We start from the raw sequence: 16,023 nt of genomic DNA on the forward strand, positions 1-16,023 counted from the left end.
GTGAGATATCTGCTGTGGTCAACCAAGGGGCTGTGTCAGGGTCATTGTGCCTCTTCTTCTCCTCCTTCGTAACAGGCTTAGAATTCCATGGCATCTCCACTTAAAATACAGCAAAATCTCCTAATCTGTCTAGCCTAGGTCCTAGGATCTCAAATCTTCAATCCACAGAGCGGTCTTCAGAAGAGGAGATGTAACAGAAGAGGAAAACAGATTTCTATCTAGCCTTTTAACAAAGTCAGTATCAGTTTGGCCTGAACATAGTTTATGATTTTTTCATTATCACTGACACTTTATTTTGACAAACATATAGGGGCCTTAAAAATATATAGGAAATCAGACTTTTATGTTACTGTAAAATTCATAAATCTGACAAATCAAAATTTCCCAAATTTGGTTGATCTCACGATTACAAGGAGATCACCACCAAAATAATGTTTATATCCTAGTTGTGGCTAAAATGAAACATCCCTAAAATACGTTAACAAAGTATAGCAGCAAAACTGAAACACCTGTAAACTTCAAAAGCTTACACACAACTATAAATGTCTTATACACATTAGCTGTCTTAAAAACTAAAAACGTAGCATGCAGTTGTTTGGTTTAGGGTATTTTCTTTATGAGCGGAAAACAAATAGGAGAATCACAAAATCAAATAAGATTCTTTTATAATTTAAGATTGCTTGGCAGAAATAGTGAATGGTATAAAGCTAATGAAAACTGACTTCTGATGCTACCAAAGCAGCAACACGTGTGCTCAGTGCTTTCTGATTTACAACACAGACTTTAGTACACAGCACTGTAAAGGAAATCCCTTTTCAGAGAGGGTGAAGTTCTTTTTAATGAGCAGTTTCCTCCCTGCCTCTCTCTCTTTTCTAGAATGTTTACACAGTACATGAAATGTATATTTGACACCGAAAATGTCAAATGTCCACATACTCAAAAAATCTTTTGCAAATATTGCAGTTTATTCAAATTGTCTTACCAAAGTAAAAAGTAGAGACTGAAGTTCAAAATCTTCTCATCTGTTACAAAGGGAAGAATACAGTCTGTAACATTTTTATAAGTTGCAGTCATTAATATTTTTAAGAACTGAAATTGGCATTTCCTTCTTCTATTTAAAACACACACACACACACACACACACACACACACACACACACACACACACAAACGAATAAAAAGAAAAACTTGCACCTGAAAACAGACTTTAAGCCAGTGCTGCTATTTCTAGACCTCAACTTTAATGTTAGTTATTTTTTTAAATCACACTGGTAAAGAATTAAAGGTCCCCTTCCTCTGTAAATCCCACTTAAAGTACATGTTATTTCTAATGTCTATTCAAGGGGATAGAGAGTGACTTTCTGGGAAATCCATTTTACTATACATAGAACTGGAACTTGCCAAGGGCTAATTTAAGTGTTAATTTTTGCTACACAAGAATTTCAGCCTGAAGAACCTACTTCCTCCCCCAGTAAAGACTATAAAATCACATTCTCATTGTAGAAATTTCGACCAAACACCAAGGGATAAATATCATTTGTGTGAAATGACATTGGTGTTTTCAGGCAGGTAACAGCTCTACCAAAACATATGTGCCAAAATGCAGCTTTTATGCAACCCTTCAAAAACCAATAGCTTTGTTTTGTAGAGGATAAAGTCTAAATTTCTTCAGTTAGCAAATATAGCTCTCCACATTCTGTGCCCAGTCTGCCTCTTTCCAAAATGGGCTCTCACTTTTTTAAGTACACATTCCAGTGTCAGCTTTCAATCTCTGTTCCCCAGTGAGGCCATCTGAGTTTGTTCATTGGTGTCTTTTTGGTCTGAGGACTACACCCTCAAAATACAGGCAGCTTGACTGAGTAAACCTGCCTATAATTCTCTCTGGGTCTCCAGGAAGGTTTCTTAAGCATTTTAGCCCACAACTGGGATGGTGGATTACCTGCTGATTTTGTCTCACAGCATCAACTCGTGTTTCCGGTAGCATACTTTGGAGCTTCAAGTACAAAATTTGAAATGTGACTTCAGACAAAAGTACTGAAAATGCCCACTGAAACTATAAACTGCAACACTCAGTGAATGGGGCAGGTTAGAAGGTGTTATAATAGTACTTTAAAAAACTGATTTAATGATCAAACTAATATAGTTGATTCTAATTACTTGTAGATTCCACATCTGCAAGTTTATGTGTTTGCTAAATTTTATTTGTAACCCCCAAATCCATACTTGCTTTCCTGTCAATTCGTGGACAAGCACAGAATAGCAAAAAGTTTGAGTCAACTGATATGCATGTTCCCAGGTGAAGTCAAACGAACTGACACTCCACTTTCTTGTTTTAAGCTCTCAAACTGTAAACAAGTGTCCTTTTCATGGTAAATTTACTGGCACATTTTTTTGAGTTTTGTGCTTTTTCTTGGGAATTTTGCTGTTTAAAATGGCCTCCATGCATAGTACTTAAGTACTACCTAGAGTTCCCACGTATGAGAAGACTATAATGTACCTTACGGAGAAAGTACGTGTACCATAAGCTTTGATCAGGCATAATTTATAGTGCTGTTAGCCATGAGTTCGATGTTAATGAATCAACAATATATATTAAGTATGGTATCTTTAAATACAAACACAAATAAAACAAGGGCACAACTTAAAATTTTCACATAAATATAGAAAGAGAATGGGTCTTACTATATTTGTAAATATTTCCCCCTACCAATGCTCCTTTTATTATTGACAAAGGAAAACATCTGAATAATTTTCTCTCCATGCATGCCAACCTGGTGACATTTTATACAAATTCTTAATTATTGTTGCATTATGTGTGGTAAAACTGAAGTGGAGGGAGGATCAGAGAGAGAACCCTCTTCTACAGATTTCTCTCTTCTTAGTCCTCCAAGTCCCTGAGAAAGGATGAGGGGGGTCAAAAATGATCCTACTGTCTTTTTGTGGTGATTGTTAAACAACGGTAGTATATTCTTTCTTAGTTGCTTTGCTTTACCAAAACACAGGTTTCCCCAAGGATACCATTTTCCTTACAACACTATCTGATGATGGCTGTTCCTTCTCTAACTGCTTCTACCTGAGAGATTCAAGGTTAAGAAGGGTCAGCATCTCCTTCTTCACTGGACAACTGCCTGCTCTCTTCATGATGGCTCATATCTCATGTTTAAGATCTATGAGTGGAACAGGCTCATATTTCCATCCCCTAATCCTTCTTACTATAATCTATCTTTTTAGAAGACTTTACCCCTTCTGTTTTGGAATCTGGCTCTCTTCCTCTCCAACTTTGCCACCCATCAGTATCCACTGTTATCAGATAGTGGACTATCTACAACCAGGCCTTGGTTTTTTGCTTCAGTTATAGTGGTCTAAAACACAGTATTTCCTAAAACAAACTCTTCTTCTAGGATGTAATCTGCTGCTTTCCTGCAACTTTCATAGCCTTGTTTCCCAGTCTTGAAACTTACCTCTTCCTGTTCTCTTTTTCATTTCTTCATACATCTAACAATATTTTGAGAGCTTATCATATACTGGCACTGGGGTATACCACAGTGAAAAACACACACATGAACCTTTGCTCTCCCAAAACTTTTAGACTAGCAGGAGTCATAGACACAAGTACACAGTAGTTGCAATACACTGAGGCAAATGCTAGGATGGGGGACACGTCTGGTGCGGTGATGGTACTGAGGAGGGATATCTAACCCAGGCGTGGGAGATCAAGAATGGGCCTGCATGACAATGTGATATTCAGAGGAATTTTGGAGGAAGAGAAGTGAAAGGGAGATGAAGGTTAGACGTGAGGTGAAGTACAGGGAACAGCATTATGCAAAGAGAGCCAAGAAAGAGGGAAGTAAAGGCAGTTTAGAAAGATTATACAATAAAAAGCTCACCAAATCATAAAAGACCCTGTAAGCCATGGTAAACCCTTAGAATGTACTGAGGACAGTGAGAACCCTAGGGTGTTCTAAACAGGGGACTAATCTGATCACATATTTATGTTTGAAAGCTCTAGCTGCAATACAGAATATAGATTGAAGATGACAAGGGAGCCAGTCAAGATGATGATGCAGTCATTCAGCTACAAAATTATGGTAGCCTGGCTTAAGGTAGGAGCAGTTAAGAATATAAGTAGAGGGCTTTGCAAGGTCTTCATTTAGTCAAATCTATGAGGCCTAATGACTGAAATTATATGCAGAGAGAGGGGAAAAGGGTAGTTAGGGATTATGCCCAGATTTCTGCTTTGGGATTGATAGCACCATATATTTCCTGAGACAGGGACTATAGGAAAAAGAGGAAGAAGCCTTAGAATAAGTCAATGAATTATTTTGGACATGTTGTGTTTGAGAGAACTGTAACTCATCCAAGAAAAGATACCCAGTTAGATAGTTGGAAATATGGGTCAGGAGGCAAAGAGAGAGATCTAAGCTGGAGATACAGTAGATATGGCTGTCCTTTGCATAAGGACAAATGGTAACTGATGCAACAGAAAAAGATGAGATCACTTGGAGAAGGAGAAAATAAGAAGAGCACCTAGCACAAAGCTCTGAGAAACTCTGAAAGAAGAACTTGCAAAGAGGCTAGAGAAGTAGGAGGAGGAAAACTAGAAACAATTGTGTCACAGAAATCACTGGCAGATGCCTTTACAAACAGGATCCTGGTGTCTAGCACAGGGCTGGTGCCAACAGTAGGTTACTGGAAAGTGTCCACTGAATTTAAGGACAAGCAGGTCACTGATAACCTTCGAAAGGTCAATGGAGTGGAAGCAGAAAACCAGTGATTCTATAAGGTCAATGAATTGCCTCATACTTTCCAAATGACTCCCACATCTATCCTTTTATTTCCTTCCCCACTGCTAATCACTCCAGTTAATGCTTTTACTACTTCTTGCCAGACCTTTGGTAATGACTCATATAACTGCCTTCCTATGTAGTCTCTCCTAGAGAACCGTCTCCCCAAATAAAACAGAGCAACATACAGCTCATCCTATGTACAACTGCCAGAGTAATATTTCTAAGGTACAACTTAAAACAAGTCAATCCTGGCTTAAAAACATAATGGTTCTCTACTGCCTTCAGAGTAAAACCTAAACCTCTCAGCATGATGTTCAAAACCTTCTATTATTTGGTCCCAATCTAAGTGTCCAGCCATATCGCCCACATTCCAAACACCTATCTTTATAAAAAATGCTGACTTAAAAAAAATTAAAGCCATTCAAAGAGGCAGATAAGAATAATTTTCCTCTTTTGTTAAGGAAAAAAAGATGTGTCCAGGGCTCTCTTCATTTGTTCACCAAAATGAACAAACAACATCTGACAGAACAGAACTGTCATAAAACACAGGCAATTGTCCCTGTTGTGTTGTGGCATGAAACACATGGCTTACAGAGGAAAAAAAATGGTGTTTTAGCATTTAATAACACATTTGATCAATATTAATCTGTTACAGAAAACATTTCTACTCTATTATTAGCTGACTTATTTTATATTCTCAGCTAACTAAAATGACAAAAAATTAAAAACGATATAACTTTCTTTATGAAGGTTCCCCCCAGCAATCCTATAGAAGCTATCCAATGGTTCCTAATTGAAAGATGGTAGTTTTTACATACTTCACTAAACTAGCAAGTGTGATAGCTTTATTACCTATACTACAAGCTAGAATTATATAGGTAAAAAGTTATTTTAGGCTTTCAGACCAATTTTAATCCAAACAGATGAGTCAGATGTACAACAAATTTAAGAGAAGATGTTCTAAAGATGACCTAATAGATGAAAAGAGTTCTGTTATATAATTTCAGGGGTAGCTTAATCCCCTCACAACATTCCTAGTCATTTAACTTTTGGGGGGTAGATTTCTAATATTTTATATAATCACACACATGCACAAACACACACATGCATGCACACGCAATGTGGTATGCTGATGACAAAATATGCTTAGCAAATCTTTGTCCTATAATTTGGTCTCCTTGTCTTGGTACTACAGCATAATACTGGGTAAACGGTTATAATGTGATCCTAGAATTGATCATAAGAAGATTACTGTGTCCTTTATAAATTCTATATCCCAAATAAGTAACAGCTATTAAAAGTATTCTTACTGAGATTGGTATAATGAAATTTTATATTATGAACTACAAGAGCTGGCTATCTTGGACATCTTTTCTTGGTTTACATTCTTCCCTAATTACAATTTATCATGTTCTTCAGTTACAGAAAAACATTTTCATTCATATTACTGAAATCTCAACATATTCTATGTTTTTTTATATGCTGGGTTTTTTACTTGCAAAATAATATTAATACAGGCATACCTCTGAGATATTTCAGGTTCGGTTCTAGACCACTACAATAAAGTGAATATGGCAACAAAGCAAGTCACACGAATTTTTTGGTTTCCCACTACACATAAAAGTTATATTTATACTATACTGTAGTCTATTAAGTGTGCAATAGCATTATGTCTTTAAACATGTATTTACCTTAATCTTAACATATTGCTTACAAATGCTAACAATCATCTGAACTTTCAGTGAGTTGTTATCTTTTTCCTGGTGGAGGGTCTTGCTTCAGTGTTGATGCCTGCTGACTGATCAGAGAGGTGGATGCTGAAGGTGGGGTGGCTGTGGCAATTTCTTAAAGTGGACAACAATGAAGTTTCACTTTTCTTTTCATAAAAGATTTCTTTGTAGCATGAGACGCTATTCAATGGCATTTTACCCACAGTACAAATTCTTTCAAAATTGGAATCAATCCACTCAAACCATGCTGCTGCTTTACCAATTAAGTTTATGTAATACTCTAAACCCTTTGTTGTTATTTCAACAAGGTTCACAGAATCTTCACCATGAGTGGATTCCATCTCAAGTAACAAATTTATTTGCTCATCCATCCATAAGAAGAAACTCCTCATCCATTCACATTTTCTCATGAGATTGCAGGAATTCCATCACATTTTCAGGCTCCACTTCTAATTCTAGTTCTCTTGCTGTTTCTACCACATCTGCGGTGACTTCCTAAACTGAAGTGCTGAGCCCCTCAAATTCATCTATAAATGTTGGAATCAACTTGTTTTAAACTGCCATTAATATTGATCCTTTGACCTCCTTCTGTGAATCACAAATTCTTAATAGCATCTAGAACGGCCAATCCTTTTCAGAAGGTTTTTGACTTACTTTGCCCAGGTCCACCAGAGGAATCGCTGTCTATAGCAAGTACAGCCTTACAAAATATACTGCTTTGAAACTTGAAATTATTTCTTGATTCGTGGGTTACAAACGGATGATGTGTTGGCAGGCATGAGAACAACATCCAACTTGTTGTACAATTCCATTAGAGCTCTTCGGTGAGCCCAGGTGCATTGTCAATGAACAGTAATATTTTGAGAGTAATCATTTTTTTCTGAACAGTTGAACAGGTCTTTACAGTGGCCTTAAAATATTCAGTGAAGCAAACTATAAACAGATGTGCTGTCATCCAGGCTTTGTCGTTTCATTTCTAGAGTACAAGCAGAGAAGATTAAGCATAATTCTTAAGGGTCTTTGGATTTTTGGAGTGGTAAATGAGCCCTGGCTTCAACTTAAAGTCACCAGCTACATTATCCCCTAACAAGAGTGTCAGCCTGTCCTTTGAAGCCCATTGACTCCTCTCTAGCTATGAAAAGTCCTAGATGGCATCTTCTTCCAACAAAAGGCTTTTTCATCTACTTGGAAAATCTTTTGTTTAGTAATCTTAGCTGGATCTTCTAGGTAACTTGCTGCAGTTTCTATATCAGCACTTGCTGCTTCACCTTGCACTTTTATGTTACAGAGATGGCTTCTTTTCCTAAACCTCATCAACCGACCTCTGCTAGCTTCCAAATTTTCTTCTGCAGCTTTCTCACCTCTCACAGCCTTCACAGAATTGAAGAAAGTTAAGTTGGCTTAAAGAAATGCTGTGAATGGTTTGATCTTCTGTCCAGACCACTAAAACTTTCTTGGTATCAGCAAGTAAGCTGTTTCACTTTCTGATCATTCACATGTTTGCTGGAGTAGCAGCACTAGTTATTTCCTTCAAGAGCTTTTCCTTTGCGTTCACAATTTAGCTAACTGTTTAGTACAAGAGTCCTTGCTTTCAGCCTGTCTTGGCTTTTGATGTGCCTTCCTCACTACGCTTAACCACTTCTAGCTTTTTATTTAAAGTGAGAGACATGCAACTCTTTCACGTCAACATTTAGAGGCCACTGTAGGGTTATTAATTAGCTTAATTTTAATATTATTGTGTCTCAGGGATTTGAGAGTCCCAAGAAGAGGGAGAGAGACAGGGAATGGCCAGTTGGTAGAGCAGTCAGAACATGTGCAGTATTTATCAATTAAGTACGGTATCTTATGTAGGTGAGGTTTATGGTGCCTGAAAACAATTAAAATAGTAACATCAGGCCAGCACGGTAATCCCAGCACTTTGGGAGGCCGAGGTGAGCGGATCACCTGAGGTCAGGAGTTCAAGACCAGCCTAGCCAACGTGGGGAATCCCCGTCTCTACTAAAAATATAAAAATTAGCCAAGTGTGGTGCACATGTCTGTAGTCCCAGCTACTGGGGAGGCTGAGGCAGGAGGATTGCTTGAACCTGGGAGGCAGAGGTTGCTGTGAGCCAAGATTGCATATTTGCATTCCAGCCTGGGTGACAGAGCAAAAGTCCGTCTCAAAAAAAAAGAAAAAAAAAAAATCAAAGCTCACTGATCACTGGTCATAACAGATACAATAATGATGAGAAAGTCTGAAATATTGAGAAAATTACCAAAATGTGATACAGACACACAAAATGAGCACAAGCTGTTGGAAAAATGACACTGACAGACTCGCTTAACATAGGGTTGTCACAAACCTTCAATTTGTAAGTGAAACAAAACCAAATAAACACGCAATATTTGTAAAGTGCAATAAAACAAGGTATGCCTATATCTAAATATGACAGAATACCCCTATAGTGGCCACAGCTATTATGTTATCAATTGTTCTTAGAAGCAATTCCAGAAACACGTGGAGGGCTTTACCAAAATTCAGATACCCAACCCCAAAATTCTAATTTAGGAAATCTGGTATACAAGCCTTGGAATTTCCCGGGTGATTCTTACTTGACACTTAGCTACTTGGGCTGAGGTGGCAGAATAGCCTGAGCCCAGGAGTTCAAAGCTGCAGTGAGCTAGGATCATGCCACTGTGCTCCAGCCTGGGTGACAGAGCAAGACCCTGTCTTTAAAAAAATAATAAATAAATAAATCTAAAAGGGGGAATAACTGTAGAACTCTTGGTTTTTAAATATCACATAACTTTTTCCCCCCAAATAGTGATGGTCAGTAAATTAAATGCATTGAAAGTAGGGCAGAGAAACTCCCAAATATGATCCCAAATAAATCAACATAAGGAGCAAGTCAATCCGAGAAATTCCGTTTAACTATACAACCACCCTTTAAAAACTTCTCATTATCATGTTAGAGGTATTCAGATTCAATGAAACAGTACTAAAAACTTCCAGGCCATTCCTAAAAGATCTTATAAGCCCTAAAAGACCTATGAACTTAATAATTAGTACAGTTGTGCCTTTTTTTAATGTTTAAAAGAGGCAGAGATGAACAAGTTAAAAGGCATTTTCCTAACCCTGACTGCAAGTCACAAGCTTGATGCTGCCTGAAGCCAACTGGCATGGTGCCCATTTACAGTAAGTTGTTTACTCCCTGTCTACCAATCACACCACAGAGAAGGAATGCCTAGAGACAGAAGAGAGTCTTTTCAAGACAGATCAACAGAGAAAGAGGGATTTATAAGTTTATTAAATTATTACAGATATTGTTTTTAATATTGCTCCAAAATATTCCAATCCACTTTCCATAATCTCAGCATTTTAAAACCAAATAACTAGCCCTCAATAGATAAACTTATATAACAGTTTATCAGTGGAATGGGTAGTATCCTCTCATCAGTTTAAGTATCTTTTAAATAAAATTTTTAAAGGACACAATATCGATCTTAAAATGGATTTGAACTTAAACCAATTAGACTGAGGTTGATTTACACTGTTTTAAATAACCAATTCTTAGCATAAGGACTGAGATTATTAAGAAATGGAATATCCAGAGAAATAGAAAATAGAAAAAATGAACCCTGATTATCAAGAGAAAAATGGATAGGAAGTATCTGTCTAGTATATCAACAATTTCACTTAATTTCCAAGCCCAAATAGCAGGGCAAATCACTTCAGTAACAGTATAGGATTGTGGATTTTAATACTTTGTTTGGACCCTCAGAGCTAGTCTGGACTGTCCCCTTCCTCCACTGTCCTGTTTTTAGTACATTATGCCCAATAATTTTGAAGTTTTGGTTCCTACAATCTTTTGATTCTATAATGATATTTCTTCTGCTGCTGCTTTTACTTTTCTGTTTCTCACAATTTGTATTCTCAAAAAAAAAAAAAAAACAAAAAACTCACACGCAAATGTTGTCACATTATTAAATTACTAAATTATCCTATACTTCTTTCTAAACATTTACGTTTTGCTGAAAAAGGTTAGTGCTAATGATCATCAGATGTACATTAATTTTCCTTTTAAGAGCCCAAAGGAGAAAGAATATACACACAGAATACTAGGATTAGTTACAGGTCAGAATATATATGTTATTTCTAATATCTCACTAGGTGTAAGATTTAAGTTAGACTTCAGTCAATAGGTAAATACATAAAATCAAATTCTATCTTTGTCCCAATAGTACCTGGAAAAGTGCTACATTCATGACCTTGGAAATTGTATAGTTTATAAACAGGATTTCGAAATAATGCTCAGGCAGCAGTGGCTCCTCACTGCTTCAGTGCTTCTATTTTAAATCCAAAGGGCTAAAAAAGCATCAACTGTTCATTAAATGGGTTGAAAGTTACATATTTATAATGTATTGCTACTGTATTTGCTACAGGAAAGCAAGTTTGTTAACATGGTAAATAGCTTGAAAAAAGATTATGCACAAAGAAAATTCAAATTTAGATTGCTGTTTTAATAATTATAAGGAAAGTTACATTTTTTGATACATTTCTAGCTTCCACTTTCTCTTTACATTTTAACCAATGGGAAAAAGAAAAACACTTTGTTAATTTAACACAACTATATATGGTATACAAAACTGTCTTGAGCATCACAGCATGAGAAAGCTGAAATTGGAGAAAATCAAAAGATACACATCTTATCTAATAAGTGAAAAATAATTCTACAAACATTTAAAAGTAATTCTATAATCCTCAGTGTGCAGCTGCACTGGCAAAAGGCAATTTAAACCCACCTCGTGAACTACAAACAGGGGAATGCCATGCTCCCTTTCTCCTCTTCTCCTTCAGTTTCCACACTTAAAAAATTTCCTAGAGCCACAAGATGAGATTCCACACTCACTTTTTATTTTTTTGTTGTGCAAGGTAGTATCTCCAAAGTAGAATTTCTTTTTTTTTTGAGACGGAGTCTTGCTCTGTCCCCCGGGCTAGAGTGCAGTGGCCGGATCTCAGCTCACTGCAAGCTCCGCCTCCCGGGTTTACGCCATTCTCCTGCCTCAGCCTCCCGAGTAGCTGGGACTACAGGCGCCCGCCACCACGCCCGGCTAGTTTTTTTTTTTTGTATTTTTAGTAGAGATGGGGTTTCACCGTGTTAGCCAGGATGGTCTCGATCTCCTGACCTCGTGATCCGCGCGTCTCGGCCTCCCAAAGTGCTGGGATTACAGGCTTGAGCCACCACGCCCAGCCCAAAGTAGAATTTCTAACACTCAATAAAAAAGAAAATTCTGTGCAAACATTTTAGTTGTCATCACTGAAAAATACATATCTTCATAATTGCATTGTAATTTGTCTATTTTAAGGTGGTACAGTTACTAGAAGTTCATAGACCATTCCCAAAGTCTCCCTTCATCTTCTCTTATTACTCCTCAACTTTCCTTACTTCCCTTTAGACTTCCAGAACTAAAATTAGTTCTTTTGGTTAACAGCTAACATAAAACCCTGAGATAACAAAAAACTTAAGCACTTGCTTGAACGAATAAATACTAAATACCTGATCAAGCCAAATGATAGTTCTTTCATCTGAAAACAGACAAATTAAGATGCCTTGATCATTAAGTTATTGTATACTACTGAACACGAAGTTTATGTTCTGTAAAGCGGGTAAGGATTTGGGTAGATTTCTCTTCCCATCCTCTCTTGCCAGCAGCACTTCCCGTTCACCACCCCAATAAATGAAACATTTACTATATAGAGAACTCCCCACCAAAGATGTTTTTTCTGTACCATTCAGTGAGCCATGTTAGCTCAGCAGTGGACATAAGAGGACATGAGAAAGGAAGAAAGTCTCTGGGACAACTTCTACATTAAAAGCAAGTTTTCCACAGAAGTAACGTATTTAATTCTGAAGAGGGATAGCCTTATAATGTTCATTTTGATCATGAATCATGAATATGATAGCATCCTTTGAACACTTTTGCCATTATAACCATCTAATATCTGGTATCATTAAATATTTGTGGAAAGAATTATACTGTGTAAATATTAGCAAAGAATTCCAAACACAAGAGCCTCCTCTTTGCCTTTCGTTTTAATTTGTCTTAATTCATTCTTGCTAAAATAAGAGTTTCCAAACCCTTAGCAAAATATTTTCTTTTAAAAAATTAAATCTTTGCCAGGAGTGGTAGCTCATGCCTGTAATCCCAGCACTTTGGGAGGCTGAGGCAGGCAGATCACCTGAGGTCAGGAGTTCAAGACCAGCCTGACCAACATGGAGAAACCCCATCTCTACTAAAAATACAAAATTAGCTGGGCATGGTGGCATGTGCCTGTAATCCCAGCTACTTGGGAGGCTGAGCCAGGAGAATCACTTAAACACAGGAGGCAGAGGTTGCAGAGAGCCGAGATCACACCATTGCACTCCAGCCCGGGGAACAAGAGATACTCTGTCTCAAAAAAAAATTAAATATTATGCAGAACCTCCAATACATAAGACAGATAAAAGTTGCTATTTTACTGCTAAAGTTTCCTTTGTACATTCAAATTTATAATATTAATCTGCATAGGAAGCAATCAGTAAGATCAATGAAGATGTTTTGACAAAACCAGTAAAACTGAAATGGAAGTTATAAACAATAGTTATGTCAGGGTTATCATCAAAGTTTGGATTTAAACAGTTTGAAAACCACTACCCTAAAACCTCACTTTGTCCCCATTAACAGCCCCAAGCCTCATTTCCAAACCGCTATGAAACCTTTTATAAGGGGAGCCTTATAAAAATAAAATCCAAACTTTAACAAGGCTCACCAAAATCTGGACTGTAACATATGTCTCACCAGTTTCTTGTAGGAACTATCTTCCAGTCAGTATGGTTTTCTCAGTGTTACTCAATACACCAAGTTCAGCCATTCATTCTAACAAACACATACTTGAGTGCCTACAGCGAGTCTCTAGATTTCTGCTTATTCTGCCTGTTATTGTCTTGGACTCTTCCTCAACCATCCTCAACAAAAGTTCTCTCATTTCCCGAAGTACTCAATACTTCTGTCACTCATGAATCCTGAAGTGTTTGCCTTTACAAGCTGTTTAAATGATAAAGAGCCATATGGTATAGCATCAAGGCTGCTAATAAAGGTACTAAAATACACAATTCTGTCTTCTTTGGTTTGGATTTTTAAAAATCAAGTTTTTAGTTGGGCGCGGTGGCTCACAGCTGTAATCCCCAGCACTCTGGGAAGCTTAGACAGGCGGATCGCCTAAGGCCAGGAGTTTGAGACCAGCCTGGCCAACATGGAGAAACCTCGTTTCTACTAAAAATACATAAATTAGCTGGGCATGGTGGCAGGCACCTGTAATCCCAGCTACTCGGCAGGCTGAGGCAGGAGAATCACTTGAACCCAGGAAGCAGAGGTTGCGGTGAGCAGAGATCACCCTTCCACACTATAGCCTGGGCCACAGAGTGAGACTCCGTCTCAAAAATAAAAATAAATTTATTAAATAAATCAAGTTTCTATTTCTACTGGAAGAAGATAAAACCCATTTCTGAATTTCAAAAGTGAAGACTTGAAACTCATGTACTATTTATAGTAAACGCATGTGCAAATGTGTACAGTTTGATTTAAGTGGTATTTGTGGTTTGTTTACCCTGTTGAGTAATTTAAAATTTTAAAGTCACAGTTTGGCACAGAGAAAAGCTACTTGGTTGTCAAAGAAAAGCCACATTTTACACACACGTGATTAAAGAGTAATTATCTAAAATGTTTTTCATAGCACAGTATTTGATCAAAATTTTCAAACATACTAAATGCATGAGTTCCACTCTACTAATATTTGTAAACTTAGTAAAAGTACTTCTAGTGACTTGTATACAATTCAATTTTAAAATACGTTTACCTTTTTCTCTGTGACTTTGTGTGCTGTCAAGCTTTTTTAAATTTATAAATGATGACTGCCTTTTCTTAGAGAGGACTTGAGACAGCTTTAAAAAATAGGTTAAATTCAAGATGGCAATTTAAAAGAGAATGAAAAGTTTATCAATTACATTTCTATAGGAGTAGCTAACTGGATCACTGTTAAATTATTCAGAAACACAAAATATTCAGGAAAGTATCAGACTTTTATCTTTGTTTGCTGATTAAGCTTAGTCTAAAATTTTCTATTGCTACAGAAACAGAACGATTTCAATCTGAAGACAGAAGAATACAGGTCTTTAAACACCTCACCTTTGATGCCACAAATGGTACTAGGCTTTGTCTTACCTATAACACTTAATGAAGCATTAAAGACACTATTCCACCTAATGATGTTTCTGGTATCTCATTAGGGACTCATCTAATATGACTGATAAACAGTAAGCAGATACATGTAAATACACAGCTAAGTTCTAATGTAAATTTCCTCTGCTATAAACTGATAGCTACTACAGTAGGGTACCAGGTTTTATCTTGAGTCTATCCGGTGAAAAACAGAAACGAACAAAACACACAAAAAATCGCAACATATTACATGCAATTGAAAACAAACAAGCTATCCTATAGAAGAAAGAACAGGAATGAGATAAAATGATCCTACTGCAGGATAATTCTGAATTAAGCATTCTCCTGTCAGCAACTAGAGAGTCTATTGGGTATTTAGTTTGAAAACAGTTCAGAACTGTTTTTCTTAACTTAGGCAACAGCTTTCTTTTTTGAATGTTAGATTAAACTAGCTTATTCAGTATAGGTAGGAAGCATGGATGAATGACTAAAGACAAAATAGGTAGCAGCAATACTGGCATTAACTTCATTGGACTGAAACCTTGGTCTGGATTACAGCATAAACTGAAAATTGTTAAATTTTAATAAAATTCAAAAAGGAAATAAAAAATTAATTACCAGACGCTTTAACCAATATTCTGAACACTAGTATCAGTACCTTAATTTTTCTACTTTCCATTGATTTCTCTAAAACAAAATTAAAATGCAATATAAGTGGCATTCAAGGTAATTTTTTAAACCTTAGAACTCTTTCTTCAAAGGAAGGCTTCTCTAGAAATAAGATGTGTGATATAAGCTGGGTAGATTTCTCTACTTGCACCCAACTCTCTGAGCTACCTCTATAATCCCTGATAGTTCTTCTGAGTAGTTAGGAAAACACCAATAAACAATTGCTCAAACACTGCCGTACAGATAAAGATGGCTCTACTACTGAAGCTGTTGCCTGGTAGACAGTACTACCAGGCAGTGACTTGAAATATTTGTCAGCTGCTATAAGAAATTCCTAGATGTCCCACGAGTAACAGTTCAATGAAGGGGGCATCAATATGTAATTTCTAAACAATTGGCAACTTGCACACAACAAGTTCATTTGTTCCAAAGTTGAACTTACGACAATCGAGGACCACCAGCATGTCAGACAATGTACAGGGATCATTAGATTCTAAAGTTTAGATAAATGGTAAAACCGTTTGAAAGACCTCTAGTATTGAATTTTGGTCAATAGAAATTCATTTCCAAAATCAAAGGGGAGTAAGAGTATTTTTAAT

At 36.8% G+C, this 16,023-nt stretch overlaps 1 protein-coding gene across 3 annotated transcripts in view; it reads right to left on the reverse strand.

Annotated features, from left to right (window-relative positions):
* NR3C1 (nuclear receptor subfamily 3, group C, member 1 (glucocorticoid receptor)) overlaps positions 1-16,023 on the reverse strand; it is a 150,816-nt gene that overhangs the window by 64,545 nt on the left and 70,248 nt on the right. The gene's annotated exons all lie outside the window — the stretch shown is intronic.

This window comes from Colobus angolensis, unplaced genomic scaffold (assembly GCF_000951035.1).
Source record: "Colobus angolensis palliatus isolate OR3802 unplaced genomic scaffold, Cang.pa_1.0 Scaffold183, whole genome shotgun sequence".
Classification (NCBI taxonomy): Eukaryota; Metazoa; Chordata; class Mammalia; order Primates; family Cercopithecidae; genus Colobus; species Colobus angolensis.